The 18,034-nt window shown below is 46.1% G+C and overlaps 1 protein-coding gene across 3 annotated transcripts in view; it reads left to right on the top strand.

The window, feature by feature from the left end:
- The window catches only part of LOC132407041 (cadherin-11-like), a 251,172-nt gene that overhangs the window by 40,728 nt on the left and 192,410 nt on the right, over positions 1-18,034 (top strand). The gene's annotated exons all lie outside the window — the stretch shown is intronic.

Raw genomic sequence — 18,034 nt, 5'->3', positions numbered from 1 at the left:
CGCAGGTGTTTGCTGAAAAACGCCAGGGGTTGCCAGCGACCTGCGATGAGCTGCTCCAGCACCCCACCGACTGCCGTGTTTGATGCGTCCACTGTGAGGGCGGTAGGGGTGTCCATTCTGGGATGTACTAGCATTGCGGCGTCAGCCAAAGCTTCCTTCGTTTGAACGAAAGCGGCGGCGGACTCCTCGTCCCAGGTAATGTTCTTGCTCGGACCCGACATCAGGGCGAACAGGGGGCGCATGATCCGGGCAGCTGAAGGGAGGAAGCGGCGGTAGAAATTGACCATACCTACGAATTCCTGAAGGCCTTTGACCGTGGTGGGTCGGGGGAAGTGGCGGACCGCATCTACCTTAGCGGGCAGAGGGGTTGCCCCGTCTTTAGTAATCCTGTGGCCCAGGAAGTCAATGGTATCAAGTCCGAACTGGCATTTGGCAGGGTTAATTGTAAGACCGTACTCACTCAGTCGGGCGCAGAGTTGACGGAGGTGGGACAGATGCTCCTGACGACTGCCGCTGGCTATGAGGATGTCATCCAAATAGATGAACGCGAAGTCCAGGTCCCGTCCCACCGCGTCCATTAACCGCTGGAACGTCTGTGCGGCATTCTTCAGGCCGAACGGCATGCGGAGGAACTCGAAGAGGCCAAACGGGGTGATGAGAGCCGTCTTGGGGACGTCGTCAGGATGCATCGGGATTTGATGGTACCCTCGGACAAGGTCGACCTTGGAGAAGATCCGGGCGCCGTGCAGGTTTGCCGCAAAGTCCTGAATGTGCGGCACAGGGTAGCGGTCCGGTGTGGTAGCCTCGTTCAGCCTGCGGTAGTCGCCGCACGGTCTCCAGCCCCCCGTCGCTTTGGGCACCATGTGCAGGGGGGAAGCCCAGGGGCTGTCGGACCGCCGGATGATCCCCAATTCCTCCATTCTCTGGAACTCCTCCTTCACCAGTCGGAGCTTGTCCGGGGGAAGCCGCCGAGCACGGGCATGGAGGGGTGGTCCCTGTGTCGGGATGTGGTGCTGTACGCCGTGCCTGGGCATGGCTGCTGTGAACTGCGGTGCCAGAACCGATGGGAACTCCGCCAGGACCCTGGTGAAGTCGTTGTCGGACAGCGTGATGGAGCCGAGGTGAGGGGCTGGCAACTGGGCCGCGCCCAGGGAGAACGTCTGAAAGGTCTCGGCGTGTACCAGTCTCTTCCTGGGCAGGTCAACCAGCAGGCTGTGAGCTCGCAAAAAATCCGCACCCAGAAGCGGTTGGGCTACGGCGGCCAGTGTGAAGTCCCACGTGAACTGGCTGGGGCCGAACTGTAGCTGCACCTGACGGGTGCCATAGGTCCTTACTGTGCTGCCATTCACGGCCCTCAGGGGGGGACCCGGTGCCCTGCTGCGAGTGTCGTAACTTGTCGGAGGTAAAACGCTGACCTCAGCCCCAGTATCGACCAGAAAGCGGCGTCCCGACCTGCTATCCCACACATACAGGAGGCTATCCCGATGGCCAGCCGCCGTAGCCATCAGCGGCGGCTGGCCCTGGCGTTTCCCGGGAACTTGCAGGGCGGGCGGCAACGGCGGGCTTCTGCGCCCCACCGCTGGTGGTAGAAGCACCAGTGGTCATTGGGCCGGGGGTTAGTGGGCTCTGCGGCCGGGCCTGGACTGGTTTGCTGCCGGGAGCGTGGCTGGGAGATCTGTGCGATGGACGCCCCGCTCACCTTTTTGGCGTTCCACAGCAAGTCCGCCCGGGCTGCCACCTTCCGGGGGTCACTGAAATCCGCGTCGGACAGCAGCAGGCGTATGTCCTCGGGCAGCTGCTCCAGGAATGCCTGCTCAAACATGAGGCCTGTGTGTCCCTCGGCCAGAGACAACATCTCGTTCATTAAAGCCGATGGAGGTCTGTCTCCCAAGCCATCCAGGTGCAGTAAACGGGCAGCCCGCTCACGCCGTGAGAGTCCGAAAGTCCTGAGGAGCAGGGCTTTGAATTCCGTGTACTTGCCGTCTGCCGGGGGCGACTGTACGAACTCCGCGACCTGGGCAGCTGTGTCCTGGTCGAGGGAGCCCACCACGTAGTAGTAGCGGGTGTCTTCTGAGGTGATCCGGCGAACGTGGAATTGGGCTTCGGCTTGCTGGAACCATAGGTCCGGGCGCTGTGTCCAGAAACCCGGCAGTTTCAACGAAACCGCATGAACAGAGGCGGCGTCGGTCATTTCTGGTCCAAAAATCGTTTGGACCGTCGGGGTCACCAATTGTAGCGGTGTGCTACAAACAGCGCTAAAATTACGACACGGAGTCGGTAACTGCAGTCGAAGGAAAAACTTTATTCGAAAACTTCAGCCTCACTTTTAAGCCTCTGTCAACCGGCCCCCCATGGCGAAGAGGCTCCAAAGCTCTTTGCTCGCAAACCCCCGTAGGCTATCTAATTGTGAGTCGGTTCGCATACGCTAGGAAAAGAGCCGCCACAACATCATTATTGGCCCAGAACTCTCTCCCCAGACCTGCATCAGGAGGGAGTGGCATTGTCAGATGCACCGACCGAATTACTAATAAATTCCCAAAGCAATGATGTCAATATTTTTTGCACAGAATAAAGCAATATAGGCAGCGGATAATTTGAGCACAACATGTTGTCACGAATAGTAGTGCAGTCACTCGAGTCGTATATAATGCTCTCCTAAGGCGGGGCTTCCCAACCATTAACCAAAGGGTCCATGGACCCCAGGTTGGGAACCCCTGCCCTCGGGTGGTTGTAGAGGCCGATCCAGGATGCACATGTTCTGGTGAGTGTGGGCATGAGTAAGTGGTGGCTGTGGTTAGTGGTCGGGTCTCATGGTTGTTCAGTGTCTGCTTCCTCAGATGTCACTTGTTCTCTGTGACAAAGCAGAAGTCATTCTCATGCAGATTTCCTCCGGGCGTATCTGTTGAATGCAATGGTTTTCAGACATAATGTTGAATTCCTTCAGACTGATGTTGCTATTATCTCTGCAGTATTTACTCTGCCCACCAGTGACATGCCGACCCTCCTTTAAGTGGGAGTAAAGGATCTGCTTGGGGGCGATGTGAGGCTGTCCTGACAAGTACTTACAAATACTGAAGCCACTGCATGAAGGCACGTCAGCCACAAACCCAGCAATAATGGTGCTGAATCGGAACCCTTCTCTGTGGAGACAGGAGTCAAACGGGGCTACAGCATTGCACCCACCCCATTGATTGTTGCCATACTTCATCTCATTGTCCAAGACCTGCCACATGAATTGTTGATTAAAAATAAAGATTAGCTTTATTTGTCAAACGTGCATCGAAACATTCTGTGACATGGTTTATTTGTGTTAACGACCAACACAGTCCAAGGACTGAGGAAGAAAAGTGATAATAAATGACTTTGGCCGTGGGATAAGGGGTGACCTGATTGAAACCTGCCCAATGTTCAAAGGCCGATAGAGAGTGGATGTGGAGAGCATGTTTCCTATAGTGAGGAGTCGAGGATGAGAGGGCACACCCTCAGAATAGAGGGTCCTCCTTTTAGAATGGAAATGAGGAGAAATTTCTTTAGGCAGAGAATGGTGAATCTGTGAAATTTGTTGCCACAGGCAGCTGTGGTGGTCAAGTCATTGGGTATATTTAAGTCAAAGGTTGATAACATTTTGATTGGTCAGGACACAAATGGATGAAGGGAGAAGGCAGGAGATTGGGGCTGAGATGGTAAATGCATCAGCTATGATGAAGTGGCAGGGCAGACTCGATGGGCCAATGGCCTAATTCTGCTCCCATATCTTATGGCCTTATAGAATGATTGTTGGTGCCAAACGGGGTCATTTGAGTTTTACAGAGAGTGGTGCAGAAAACGAGAAAAAATCCAGTAAGTGGCAGTTCTGTGGGTGAAAAAGCCTTGTTAGTGAGAGGTCAGAGGAGATTGGCCAAACTGGTTCAAGCTGACAGGAAGATGACAGAACTCAAATAAACATACACATAGCAACAGTGGTGTGCAAAAGAGCAACTCTGAACGCACATTGCGTCGAACCTCGAAGTGGACAGGCTACACAGCAGAAGACCACAAACACATACACTCGGTGGTCACATTATTATGTACAGGTGGTTCCTAATAAAGTGGCTACTGAGTATATGGCTCACTTATTCAATGTAAAAGAGCAGATAGCAGGAAACCAGCAGAGAGCCAGTTTGCTTCACATTTGTCACCGGGAAAATGTTAGCAGTTAAAGAATGTATATCCAAGCACTTGGAAAAGATCAAAGCAATTAGGCATGTTAGCTGACATGTGTGAAAGGGAAATCATGTTTGACCAGCTTATTAGTGTTTTTGAAAAGTAACACGTGCTATGGACTAAGGGGACCGAGAGTCTGCACTATATTTTGATTTCCAGAAGGTGTTTGATAAGGGGCCATATCAAATGCTACAGCTTTATTGCAGACGGAAAAGAACCTTGTGTGTAGGAGGTAACATACAGTATGTTGTCGTCAGTGGCAAGATGCAACGAGCGGGTGCTACAAGCATTGAACATGCACTTTGATCAATTTATATAAAAGATCTGGATGAAGGCAGTGAAGATCTGGTCACTGATGACTGAAAGATGTGTAGCAAAGTAATGGACTCACTCTCAAAGACTTTACAACTCATGCTCTGTGTTATTTATTTACTACTTTTTTTAAATTTGCAGTTTGTCTTTTGCACGTTGGCTGTTTGTCGGTCTTTTTGTATAGTTTTTCATTGATTCGATTGTATTTCTTTGTTCTACTGTGAATGCCTGCAAGAAAATAAATCTCAGGGTAGTATTTGGTGCCATGCACTCGATAGAGTGGACGTGGAGAGATCTTTCCTATGGTGGGGGGGGGGGGGTAGAGCCTAGAGCCAGAGGGCACAGCCTCAGAATATAAGGACGATCACTTGGAATGGAAGTGAGGGGGAATTTCTTTTTATTCAGAGGGTGGTGAATCTGTGGAACTTGTTGTGCCAGGCGGCTGTGGAGGCCAAGTCTTTGTGTATATCTAAGGCAGAGGTTGATAGGTTCTTGATTAGTCAAAGGTTATGGGGAGAATGGAATCGCAAGGGATAATAAATCAGCCATGATGGAATGGCAGAGCAAACCTGATGGGCCAATTGGCCTAACTCTGTTCCTATATCTTATGACATACAGAAGTTGACACTTTTTCGTGGCACTCCACTCCTACCATTCCCAACATCCTTTGTTCCTGCTGTCCATTTCACAATGACAAATACAGTACTGTGTGAAAGTCTTAGGCATCCTAGCTTTGTATATGTGCCTAAGACTTCTGCACAGTACAATGTACTCCAAGGAATAAAGATCTAACTTGGTGAACCCTTCCCTATAACTCAGATGCTCTAGCCATAGCAACAGCATCATAAATGTTTCCTGCACTATTCCAGATCATTCTATAATAGGGTGACCAAAGCTCTACGCATTACTCTTGTAATGCTTATACAACCACTCAGTGCCCTGACTGATCAAGGCCTCCATGCCAAATGCCATCTTTTCATCACCATGTGACACTGCAGTCACCTTGGTCGGCAGGGATGTGTTGGGTTGAAGGGCCTAGTTGCCATAAGGCCATAAGATATAGGAGAAGAATTGGGCCATTTGACCTATCTAGTCTGCTCCACCATTTCACCTATCTAGTCTGCTCCACCATTTCACCATGGCTGATCCATTTGTAACCCACTTACTGGGCTGGTATGCAAACTGGACTCGTTAGCTGGCTCTGCTAATGGCCATGGGACTCAGCAGTGAGGAGGCCACCTTTCAAAAAAAAAATGTATACGTCTAGGGTAGGTATCACTTGGGATTCAGCCAAATGGGAATGGTGTGATGTTCTGATTAAAGAAACCTCGATTTGACTGAGTGCTGTGTAAATACTGCCCATACACTATTGTTGGTTGGCAAGAAATAATATATTGTATGCCAATATATAAAATTATCAAGAAAGTATATTTACAAATTTCGGCTTTATCAAACAGTAAGAGGAAAAAATAATAAAAGGGCCCATTACAGTTAAACCAGTCCAATATGCACATAAACGTTGGAGCTCATCCTGGAGTTGTCTTTATTCACATGTTGGACCCATGGTCTGCGTGAAAGCACACACCATATTCCGAGCATTGCTCGAAATCCATCTTGAACAAATGGGAGTATTGGCCCTTTCTCCTTGGAGCCATTCATCTGCACAAAGCACTTTGTGCCACAGGGACCTGCCTTCCAACGCCATTCTGTGGCATCTTCCCTTCTCTGCTGCACCCACCAAAAGCCCCCCAAACCAGACTATAGCCCTTCAGAAAACCCTTCCCCATAGTTCTCTAGAACCTTCTCTCGCATCCCACAAACCTGACTGGCTGATACACATTCCTAAATTGGACAACATATCTTCAGACGAAGCCACAACATGGTTCACTGCTTTTACAAAAAGCAGCTAATATAAACTACTTCACAGCATAGCAGTTGAAATCTTAAGCAGGGTATTACACATCTCCACTCTCAGCCCCATTCTCCTGCCTTCTCCCCATTCCCCAATCAAGAATCTATCAACCTCTGCCTTCAATATACTGTACATAAAGACCACCTCCGTAGCCACCTGTGACAAAGAATTCCACAGATTCACCCCTCTCTGGCTAAAGAAATTCCTCCATCCTAAAAGGATGCCCCTCTATTCTGAGGCTGTGTCCTCTGGTCTTAGACTCTCCCATCACAGGAAACATCCTCTCCGTATTGTTCTGTGACTCGAAGTGCTAGTAAAGTGTAGATTTTTCCCTCCTCCCACATCCTAATTCTGCCTTCTTCCCCCTTACTTTTCAGTCCTGATGAAGGGCTCCTGCCCAAAACGTAGGCTGTTATTTCCTTCCATACTTGCTGCCTGACCTGTTGAGTTCCTCCAGCATTTTGAGTCAGTGTGTGTGTGTGTGTGTGTGTCTTGCACAAGATTTCTAGCATCTGCAGAATCTCTTGTGACCAGGAGTACTGGAAAGTTGCCTGTGCATGTTAGGCCCTATAGTGCTGTAGACACTAAACTCAGTCTCGGAGTCCTTGGAAAAGCATTTCCGATGAGCTGACTCACCCCTTTGTCGGCTGGAGCTGGGAGGAAGGACAGACTCCCACCCACATAAATAAAGGAATACAGCGTGGAGTGCAAAGCCAGGAGATTGGCTGGTTTAAATTTAAACGCAGGCTGCTGTTGATGACAGAGTCTCGGAGGTGGGAAGTGTGACAGGCAGAGAAGAGAGAGAGGGGAATGGCCAGCACTGGAAATTGGCCACCGCTCTGCTAAAGAAAGCGAAATAAGCCAACGGCAAACTGTCAGACAGTTACTGAATTGTTATCCACGTTCGCACAGCAGATTAATTACTCCCGTAAAACCAAGATAGTGTTTACTCTGGCGTGAAGCCAGCACAAATCACTGGGCTGCAGAGAGGGGTTGCTCTGATAGAGATCACACGACTTTGCAGAGAAATCACTGCTGAGTCTCTCAAAGAGACCTCCTCTTGGCTTGGCTGAGTTGAGATGTTACCAGCACTGCCCAGTATGCACTCGGAGGGCTGCCTCCTCCCTCCAGGCACTTCCTGCCATTAGTCAGGGAAAACCATTCACAGATGTCAGTAATTGATGCCAACTGTGAACTTTCAGATGTTGCTCATGATTGTGTTTATTGTGCTGTTTGTGGCGTCGAAAACAGGGAAACAGATGTAACTCAGTTCCCGCTCCCACCAATAAGACATGTTCAGCTCTTATCTTTTCCATAAGACTGTAAGACATTGGAGCAGAATTAGGCCATTCGGCCCATCGGTCTGCTTCACCATTCCATAATGGCTGATATATTTTCAACCTCGTTCTCCTGCCTTCTCCCCATAACCTTTGATGCCCTGACTAATCAAAAACCTATCAACCTCTGCTTTAAATATACCCAATGACTTTGCCTCCACAGCCAGTCGCAGTGTATTGTATAGATTCAGCATCCTCTGACTGAGGAAACTCCTCCTCATCTCTGTTCTAAATGGACATCCCTCTTTTCTGAAGCTGTGCTCTGTGGCTAGAGACTCACCCACTAGAGCAGGGTTCCCAACTGGAGGTCCACAGACCCCTTGGTTTATAGTGTTGGTCCATGACATAAAGAAGGTTGGAAATCCTACAGTACCTCTCCATATCCACTCTATGTAGACCTTCCAATATTCAATAGGTTCCAATGAGATTCCCCTTCGTTCTTCTAAATTCCAGCAAGTAGAATCCCAGAGCCTTCATATGCTCCTCATATATTAACCCTTTCATTCCTGAAATCACTTTCCATTAGGCCACCCCTCCGATTTCCACTCAGTTGTACCATTGATCCAAACCATGCATTACATGGGTGACTCTACAGCATAGTGGTTAGTGTGATTGTAGAAAGTCCTTAGTGATTGAAGACTAATTGCTGGTGCTATAACATTTTGCCCTAATCACTGTGCTACTCTGCCTCCTCCACCAGACCTCTCAACCTTCTATATTGGGTAATTCTAACTGTTTTATTTCTTCAGTAATTTCTCCTCTGTTTTTGTAACACCCACAAAATGCTGGAGAAACTCAGCAAGTCAGTCATCAGAGGGACATGAACAGTCACGGTTTCAAGCCTCTCCTGTCAGGGCGGAGGTTACGTAGCATTCACGTTAGGCCCACCAGACTCAATAACTGTTACTTTCCCCAGTTAGTAAGGCTGATCAACATCTGCACCCAGACCCACCTCTCCACACCCCAATCACCACTACTTTATCATTTCCTGTCAGTCACCTTATGTACAGACACTCCTGTGCTTAGCATCACTTTATGAACATACAATTAATTTATGTATATAAGCTATCTTATGTATTTATATTCACCGTGCTTTTTATTATTATTGTTGAGTTCCTTATCTTGTGGTGTGTGTTTGTGCTACATTAACAATTAATTTATTTTCCTTTATAATTGGAAATGATTTTAAACAATCTTGAATCCTGAATCAGTACAGGTAGTCCCCGAGTTACAAACGTCTGACTTATGGACAACTCATACTTACGAACTGATGAAGGAGAACACCATCCGCCATTTTAAGACAGATCGCAATGCCATCTGCCATATTAAGTCATTGCTGTTGACACTTTGTTGAGTGTTTAACTTTGTATTTGGCTTAAATTTTTCTTAGTAAGATTCACCCTGCCCCTACCTGCCCCCCCCCCCCCCCATCCCAGTCGACTGGTGGCGCAGTGAGATCAGCGCCGGGCTGGAGAACGGAGGTTTGCGAGTTCGATCCATTGACAGACTGCTCCCGTGCTGGATTGATGTCAATCCAGTGACTCCCGTACCATCTGTGCCCAGTTAATGTCGAGCTCGCAACTCGACCTCATAAGAAAAACATTGCCACCTCTAAATTCCCACGTGGAATATTGTGGATGATCCTCTTACTGCCGCCCGCAGTGTTTCTGTTCCATTGATGGGAAGCAATCGCGATTGAAAATAAAATGGAAATAATAAAGCCTTTGGAAAGAGGTGAAACGCCATCAGTCATCAGAAAAACATCAAGCTACAGTTGGTCAAGGATCGGAAAAGTTTTAAAGGATAACGGATAAAGTGAGGATAATGGAGCATGTGAAAGGCCCTGCCCCGATATAAGCTATAATTATTACTAAGCAACACAGTTGTTTAATTATTGGAATATATATGTTTCTTAAGTGTTTTATATGTATAGAAAGGTAAAATATATACTATATACTAAGACAAACGTTTGACTAACTGACGCTAAATAATACCGGATGTACTTGTTCCGACTTACGTACAAACCCGACTTAAAGACGGACTCAGGAACGGAACTTGTACATAACCCAGGGACTGCCTGTACTGGGTAATCATCAAGGGCTATGGCCAGAAATGTCAACATTTTATTCCTTTCTGTAGATGCTGCCTGAGCTGCTGAGTTCCTCTAGCATTTTGTGTGTGTTGCTCTGGATTTCCAGCATCTGCAGAATTTCTTGTATTTGTTAGAACAATGAGTTTTTGGGGATTCCAAGATATTCCAGGAGATTTGGCTGTAATACAGTGGTAGACTTGGCGAAAACAGCTCTTTAGCACGTCAGTAACTATCGTATCAAAATTTCCTATTACTGCCAGAGGGCAGGTCAACAGGAGCAGATAGGAAAATAGTTCAGCTTAAGATACATTTTTGAAATTTACAGTGAAATGCATAATTTGCATTAACAACCAGTACAGCCTGAGCCTAGCTTCACTTTAGGGACATACAATCAATGTATATAAGCTATTTTATGCCTTTATTTTTATTCTGCTTGTTTTAATCATTGTGTTTTGTAATCTTATTGTGTGTTTTTCTGGTGTTGCATTGGATCCAGCGTAACGATTATTTTGTTCTCCTTTACGCTTGAGCACTGGAAATGACATTAAGTAATCTTGAACCTAAACCCAAGGTTGTGATTATGAAACTTAAGTTTGGGAGCTAGTTAGCAAAAGTATTTGTGATTTGGACATTTACTTAAGTGAAGTCAACTTCAGGAACCATATTAATGAAATAGTTCCTCCCCTCTGAAGAATCCTTAATTGAGAGCTGGAGTGAGACAATGCTTTGAAGGATCATTTCAGAAGAGTGAGGATTGATTAGTAACAGCACACTTCATTAACTCTGCACTTTTTCGATCGCATTAATTGGAAATTCTATCCTAATTTTCAAGTGCGAAGTGTCTGTGCGATGAATAAAATATACTGAAGTTAGCATCAGATACCCTTGGTTCAGCAGGAACTCTCGCACATTGGGTTGCTGGTGATTCAAGTCAAAATTGCTCAAGGCGTGAGGCAGTGAATTCCACACCCAGCTGTGAATGACATAGACTTACCTCCAACCCACTCTCTCAGACTCTCCACCAAGCTTTCAGACAATAAGGCATAGGAGTAGAATTAGGCTATTCGGCCCATCGAGTCTACTCCGCCATTCTATCACGGCTGATTTATTATCCCTCTCAACCCCGTTCTTCTGCCTTAATCTTTGACGCCCTCACTGTTCAAGAATCTGTCAACCTCTGCTTTAAATATGCTCCGTGACTTGGTTTCCAGAGCTGGCTGTGGCAACAGATTCCACAGATTCACCACTCTCTGGCTGGAGGGATTCCTCCTCATCTCCAAATGGATATTCCTCTATTCTGAGGCTGTGCCCTTTGGTACTAGACCCACCCATAATTGGAAACATCCTCTCCACATCCGCTTTAGCTAGGCCTTTCAATGTTCCATAGGTTTCAATGAGATTGTGCCCCCCTCCCCCCCACCCCAGTTTCTTCTAAACTCCAGTCAGTACAGGCTCAAAGCCATCAAGTGCTTCTCAAATGTTAACCCTTGCATTCTCGTGAACCTCCTCCGTATGTTCTCCACTGCCAACACATCCTTTCTTGGGTAAGTGGTCTAAAACTGCTCACAATGCTCCAAATGCAGTCTGACTGCATTGGTGAAATAAACACTCAGGAGTGAGCAACAACACTGGAGCCCAGTGTGACCTGTAGCAGGATTGACATGTTGGAGCATTCAGAGATGCTCTTCTGCACACCACTGGTGTAATGTATGGTTAGTTGAGTTGCTGTCGCCTTCCTGTCAGTGTGAACCTTCGGGCCATTCTCCTCTGGCCTCTCTCATTAACAAGGCATTTGCACCACACAGAACTGCCATTCACAGGATGTCTTTTGCACCATTTTCTGTAAAATCTAGAATATTGAGCACAAAAATCCCAGGAGAGATCAGCAGTTTCTGAGATACTTAAACCATCCCATCCAGAACCTACAATCATTCAACAGTCAAAGTCACTTCGATCACATTTCTCCCCCATTCCAATGTTTGGTCTGAACAACAACTGAACCTCTTGACCATGTCTGCATGCTTTTGTGCATTGAGTGCTGCCACTTGATTGGCTGATTAGATATTTGCATTAACGAGCAGGTGTACCTAATAAAGTGACCACTGAAACTATGTCCATATTCTCACTTTTACAGTAATTTTATGTCTTTGTACTGTACACTATTCTGACACAACAAACAATAATAATCCTGATTCTGTTTTATCAATGGGGGGGGGGTGGGGCTGAGCTTCCAGTTTGAGGAGAAACTGCCCTGTCTCTACCTCTTGATTTAAAAAAAGTATCATTCGTCCCTTTATGAGATATAAAGCTTCATTTGTCAGCATAGTATAGCAACACTATGACTCTTGGATCACTTCACATTAAAATGGGCTTTGCTTTGTTGTTGTTCGACTTGTGATCTTTCTTGTAAAAATTGAGTATAATTTTGGATTAAATTATGTGTTTTTTGTGAATGTTGCTTATCTGATATCTGTGCCTCGAAGCTGCCTCAAGTAAGTATTTCATTGCACCCCTGCAAAATGGACACACAATCAACATATGCATATATAGGCTATCTTATAGAACATAGAAATGTACAGCACTGGAACAGGCCTTTCAGCCCAACAGTGTTGTGAAGACCCAATTAAATCAGTAATCAAATGGTTAATTGATCTAGTCCATTATGCTTAAGTCTCTAACATATCTGCTTCTACCACCACTCCAGGCAGTGCATTCCATCCACCCACCATTCTCTGTGTGTAAAAAAGTGCTCCTTGTATCTGCTTTGAAGTTACACCCATCACTTTAAGTCAGGGTTCCTAACCTAGGGTCCACAGACTCCTCAGGTAATAGGCGTCCAAGTCATTAAAAAAATTTGCGAACTCCTGCTTTAAGTGCATACTCACTGGTATTAGACCTTTCAAACCTTGGAAAAATATACTGTCTGTCTACACTATCTGTGCCCCTCATATCCTTAGCTACCTATATCAGTTCTCTCCTCAGCCTCCACCACCGCAGAGAAAACAGCCCAAGTTTGTCCAACCTCTCTGTCCATTATAGTACATGTCCTCTCACGAGACAGCATCCTGGTAAACCTTTCCTGCACTCTCTCCAATGCCTCGACATCCTTCTTATAATGGGATGACCAGAAGAGTACGCAATTCTCCAGATATGGCCTAATGTATTGTATTTATATTTATGGTGGTTTTGTTATTATTGTGTTCTTAATTTTATTCTGTTTCTTCATGCTGCATCGGGTCTGGAGTAACAATTACTTCATTCTCCTTTACACATGTGTACTGGAAATGACATTCAACTATCTTGAGCGTATGTGACAATAAACTCGACTTTGACTTTAATATATCCCTAGGACATGGAGGAAGGCTACTTGACCCACTGAGTACTCTGTCCCTTTCCTCTTCATGTTTTTCCCTGTAGCCTATTTATTTGTGCCAGCCCAAACACCACACAGGAAATCTTGGGCCTTTGGGTCAGGTTCCATTCTGAATGCAGAAAAAAAGGAGACGAGAATGCAGCTGGGAGAGCCACTGCCTCACATCTCTGTTGACTGACTTATTTTCCCTCTCAACCCAGTTCTCCTGTAGCCTTTGATGCCTTTATTAATCAAGAACCTATCATCCTCTGCTTTAAATATACTTGGTTCCAGCGCCATCTGTGACAATGAATTCCACATATTCATTGCCCTTTGGCTAAAGAAATACCTCCTCATCTCTGTTCTAAAAGGACGACCTCCTATTCTGAAATTGAACCTTCTGGTCCTAGACTTCCCCACTATAGGAAACATTCTCTCCACATCCACTTTATCTGGACCTTCCAATATTTGATAAGTTTCAACAAGATTCCCCCCTCATTCTTTTAAAGTCAAATCAGTACAGGCCTAAAGCCATCAAATGTTCCTCATGAGTTAACACTTTCATTGTTGGGATCATATTGGTAGGGTAAACGGCCACTCTAAGTTGTCCTTAGTGAGTAGATGGTCAAGCGATGAGACTAAAACAGGAACCCAAGAGAGCCCAGGAGGTGGGATCTGGAGCAACATATAGTCTATTGAAGGAACGTGGAGTAGGGTAAGGGGTCAGCACAACATTGAAGGATGAAGGGCCTGTACTTGCACTGTTCCATGTCATCTGTGGGAGGAAAGCAGTTGTCAACATTTCATGTTAAGACCTGCATCAGACCCACAGAACGTTTCTTTTAATTAAATGAATTAGTTTATTTAAAGATACCACACAAAACAGGCCCTTCCATTCCCTTTGAGCCACTCCACCGAGCACCCCACCGATTTACCCCCAACCTAATCACCGGACAATTTACAATGACCAATTACCCTACTAACCAATACGTCTTTGGACTGTGGTAGGAAACCCATGCACGCACAGGAAGGAACGAATAAACTTGCTTACAGAGGTCGCTGGAATCGAACTCCAAACTCCAGAATACCCAGAGCTGTAATAGCACCCCGTTAAAGCTGCCCTACTGTAGCAAACGTAAATGGGTGATTGATGTGCGGTACAGACTCAATGGGCTGAAGGGACTGGTCTGATGCTGTGTGAATCTGCGACCTCGACAATGAGCGGAGTATGAATTGACTTCACTAGATGGGCCGCACGATGTCACCCGGGTGGGAAGGAGAACGAATGCATTGTGTTGCAGTAGCATAACAGCTCAAGTTGTGACTGTCACAATAGCTTCTTTTGGATGCCAGTCAGCTGGGCAATGACTATGATTAATGATAATATAATATGCACCAGTACATTGTAATCTAGCATTGAAAGAGTGTTACTTTTCCACTGATTCCTTTCACTCGCTGTCAGCCGCCTTTATTAAGAAACTTATCTTGAATCACAGTGCGAAGCAATAAAAATAGCGCACGGAAATCAGCACAGAAAGAATGCAGATCCTGGCTCTGCTTCTGATGTAACAGAACAGTACAGCCCAGGAGCAGGCCTCTCAGCCCCCAGTTTCTTTACTTACTGAGATACTGCATGGAATACGCCCTCCCGGCCCTTCGACCCGCTCCACCCAGCGACCCCGATTAAACCGACCCCAATCATTGGACAATTTACAATGAGGAATTAACCAATTGAACTGAGGAATGAAACAGGAGCACCCGGAGAAAACCCTTGCACGCCGCCAACTTCTTATAGAAGACACCGAGATTCAACTCCAAACTCTGGCACCCCGAGCTGAAACGGCGTGGCACAAACCGCTACAGTGTCGGGCGCCTGTCTATGCCGAACATGATACAGAATGAAACTATTTCATTTTTGCCTGTACATGATCCATATCCCTCCATTCCCTGTCTATCCATGTGTCTAACTTTTCAAAAACAGTCAAGGGCAAGCATGTCCCCACAAAGTAATTAGATTCTTTCCCATTCAGAAGCCATGGATGAACCATGAGGTCTGTAATCTGTTGAGGGCCACATCGAAGTTATTCATATCTGACAACCAAATAAGAAACAACAGGTCCAGGTATGATCCCCAGAAAGCCGTCTTACATGTGAAATGACAATCCTGTCTGCTGCACGGCTTGAATGTTTTCAGCACCCACAAAGCAAAACCAAGTAACGTAGGTGGCATCAAAACTTCTCTCCCACATGACCTCAATGCCTTTTAAACTGCCTCAATCGTCAAAACCTGGCTGACACCTTCACAAACTTTCACACCCTCCGACGATCCTGTGCTTTTAGTCCATGACACTATCAGACATAGCAGCAGAATGAGGCTGTCGAGTCTGCTCCCTGATCCCACTTAACCCATGCACCTGCTTTCTCACCATATCCTTCGATGCCCTGACCGATCAGGAAACTATCAGCTTCCGTCTTAAATATACGCACAGTCTTGGCCTCCACCGCAATCTGTGGCAGAGAATTCCACAGATTCACTGCTCTCTGGTTAAAAAAAATATCCTCCTTACCTGTTCTGAAAGGTCGCCCTCAATTTCAGGCTGTGCCCTCTAGTTTTTGATACACCCACCATAGGAAAGTTCCTCTCCAGATCCACCTTATGTGGTCCTTTCAACATTCGGTAGGTTTCAATGAGATCGCCCTGCATTTTCTAAATTCCAGTGAGTACAGGCTCAAGGCTGCCAGATGCTCCTCATACGGAGCAGGGTGGACAAGCAAAGGCAGTGGGTGTCATTTACTTGGATTTTCAGAAGGCATTTGATAAGGTGCCAAACATGAGGTTGTTTAACATGAGGCTGTTTAACAAGATAGGAAAGAAACTGGCAAGCAGGGTTCCTGGAATCACCCTTGTGAACCTCCTCCGGACTCCGTCCAATGACAACACATCCTTTCTGAGATGAAGGGCCCAAAACTGTTGACAATACTCCAAATGCGGCCTGACTAATGTTTTATAAAGCCTCAGCATTATCTCCTTTGGCTCTTATATTCTATTCTCCTAGAAATAGATGCCAACACTGCAGTTACCTCTTTACCATAGACTCAACCAGCAAACTGACCTTTTGGGAGTCTTGCATGAGGACCCCTAAGTTCCTCTGCACCTCTGATGTTTGGATCTTCTCCCCATTTAGATATTAGTCCGCACTATTGTTCCTCTTCCCAAAATGTATTGCTGTACATTTCCCAACACTGTATTCCATCTGCCACTATTTTGCCCATTCTTCCAATTTTTCTAAGCCCTGTTGCAATCACATTGCTTCCTCAGCACTACCTACCCCTCCACTTATCTTCATATCATCTGTAAATTTTGCCACAAAGCCATCATTTCCACTATCTAAATCATTGACAAACAGTGTGAAAAATAGCAGTCCCAATACTGACCCCTGAGGAACGCCACTACTGATCCGCAGAACAGCCAGAAAATACCCCTTTTATTCCCACTTGCAGCCTCCTGCCTCTCAGACATTCCTCTGTCCATGGCAGTATCTTTCCTGTAACACTATAGGATTTTATCTTGTTTAGCAGCCTCATGTTTGGCACCTTATCAAATGCCTCCTGAAAATCCACATAAATGACATCCGCTGCCTCTCATTTGTCCACCCTGCTTGTTGCTTCCTTAAAGAACTCTAACAGATTTGTCAGACAAGATTTCCCTTCACAGAAAGCATGCTGACTTTGACTTATTTTATCATTAGTCTCCAAGTACCTTGAAACCTCATCTTTAATAATAGACTCAACACTTTCCCAACCACTGAGGTTAGGCTAACTGCACAAACATTTCCTTTTCTTTTGCCTTCCTCCCTTAAATAGTGGAGTGATCTTTGCAGTCTTCTAGTCTACCGGGACCATGCCAGAATCAAGCTAGTCTGCCCTCGTAGTTCATTTTTTCCCTTTTTATTGCTTTTTTGTTGCCTTTTGTTGGATTTTAAAAGCTTCCCAATCATCCAACTTCCCACTCACTTTTGCTATGTTATATGTTCTTTCCTCGGCTTTTATGTAGCTCTTAATTTCCCTTGTTAGCAATGGTTGCCTACCCCTGACATTTGAAAACTTCCTCTGTGGGACATATCTCTCCTGTGCCTTGTGAACTATTCACAGAAACTTCAGCCATCTCTGCTCTGCCGTCATCCTCACCAGTATCTTCTTCCAATCCACACGGGCAAGCTCCTGTCTCATAGTCTGTGGCCCATGTAGGAGCATCCTTCAGGAGTGTGAACCCAGGGAAAACATCCAGTCCAGACGGTGTGGCTAGCCAAGTATTACTGTGCTGATCAGCTGCTGGATTGTTCCCTGATATCTGTAACTTCTTGCTTCAGCAGTCTGAGGTACCCACCTGCTTCAGGCAGGCCTCCCACCACCCCAGTCCCTCAGGAGAACGTGGTATCCTGCCTCAATGACTATCATCCAGTAGCACTTGTTTCCATCGTGATAAAAGTGCTTTGAGAAGCTGGCAATGAAACATATCAATCCCTATCTGAGAAGTGACTTGGATCCTCTCCAATTTATGTAGTGACAACAGGTCAACAGCAGATGCCACTTCATTGGCTCTTCACTCAACCTTGCAACATCTAGTCAATAAAAATGCCATGATACTCTTCATTGAATCTGGCTCAGCATTCAATGCTGTCATCCCCTTTAAGCACCTAATTATTAAGCTTCATCCCCTCGGCCTCAATAGCTCTTTGAATAACTCGATCCTCAGTATCCTCACTTGCAAACCCTAGTCAGTTCTGAACGGCAACAACAAACATCTCCTCCACAAACTCCCATCG

This window comes from Hypanus sabinus, chromosome 17 (assembly GCF_030144855.1).
Source record: "Hypanus sabinus isolate sHypSab1 chromosome 17, sHypSab1.hap1, whole genome shotgun sequence".
Taxonomy (NCBI): Eukaryota; Metazoa; Chordata; class Chondrichthyes; order Myliobatiformes; family Dasyatidae; genus Hypanus; species Hypanus sabinus.
Note: the sequence above shows the minus strand (reverse complement) of the source record. Positions and strands in the feature narration are given on the sequence as shown.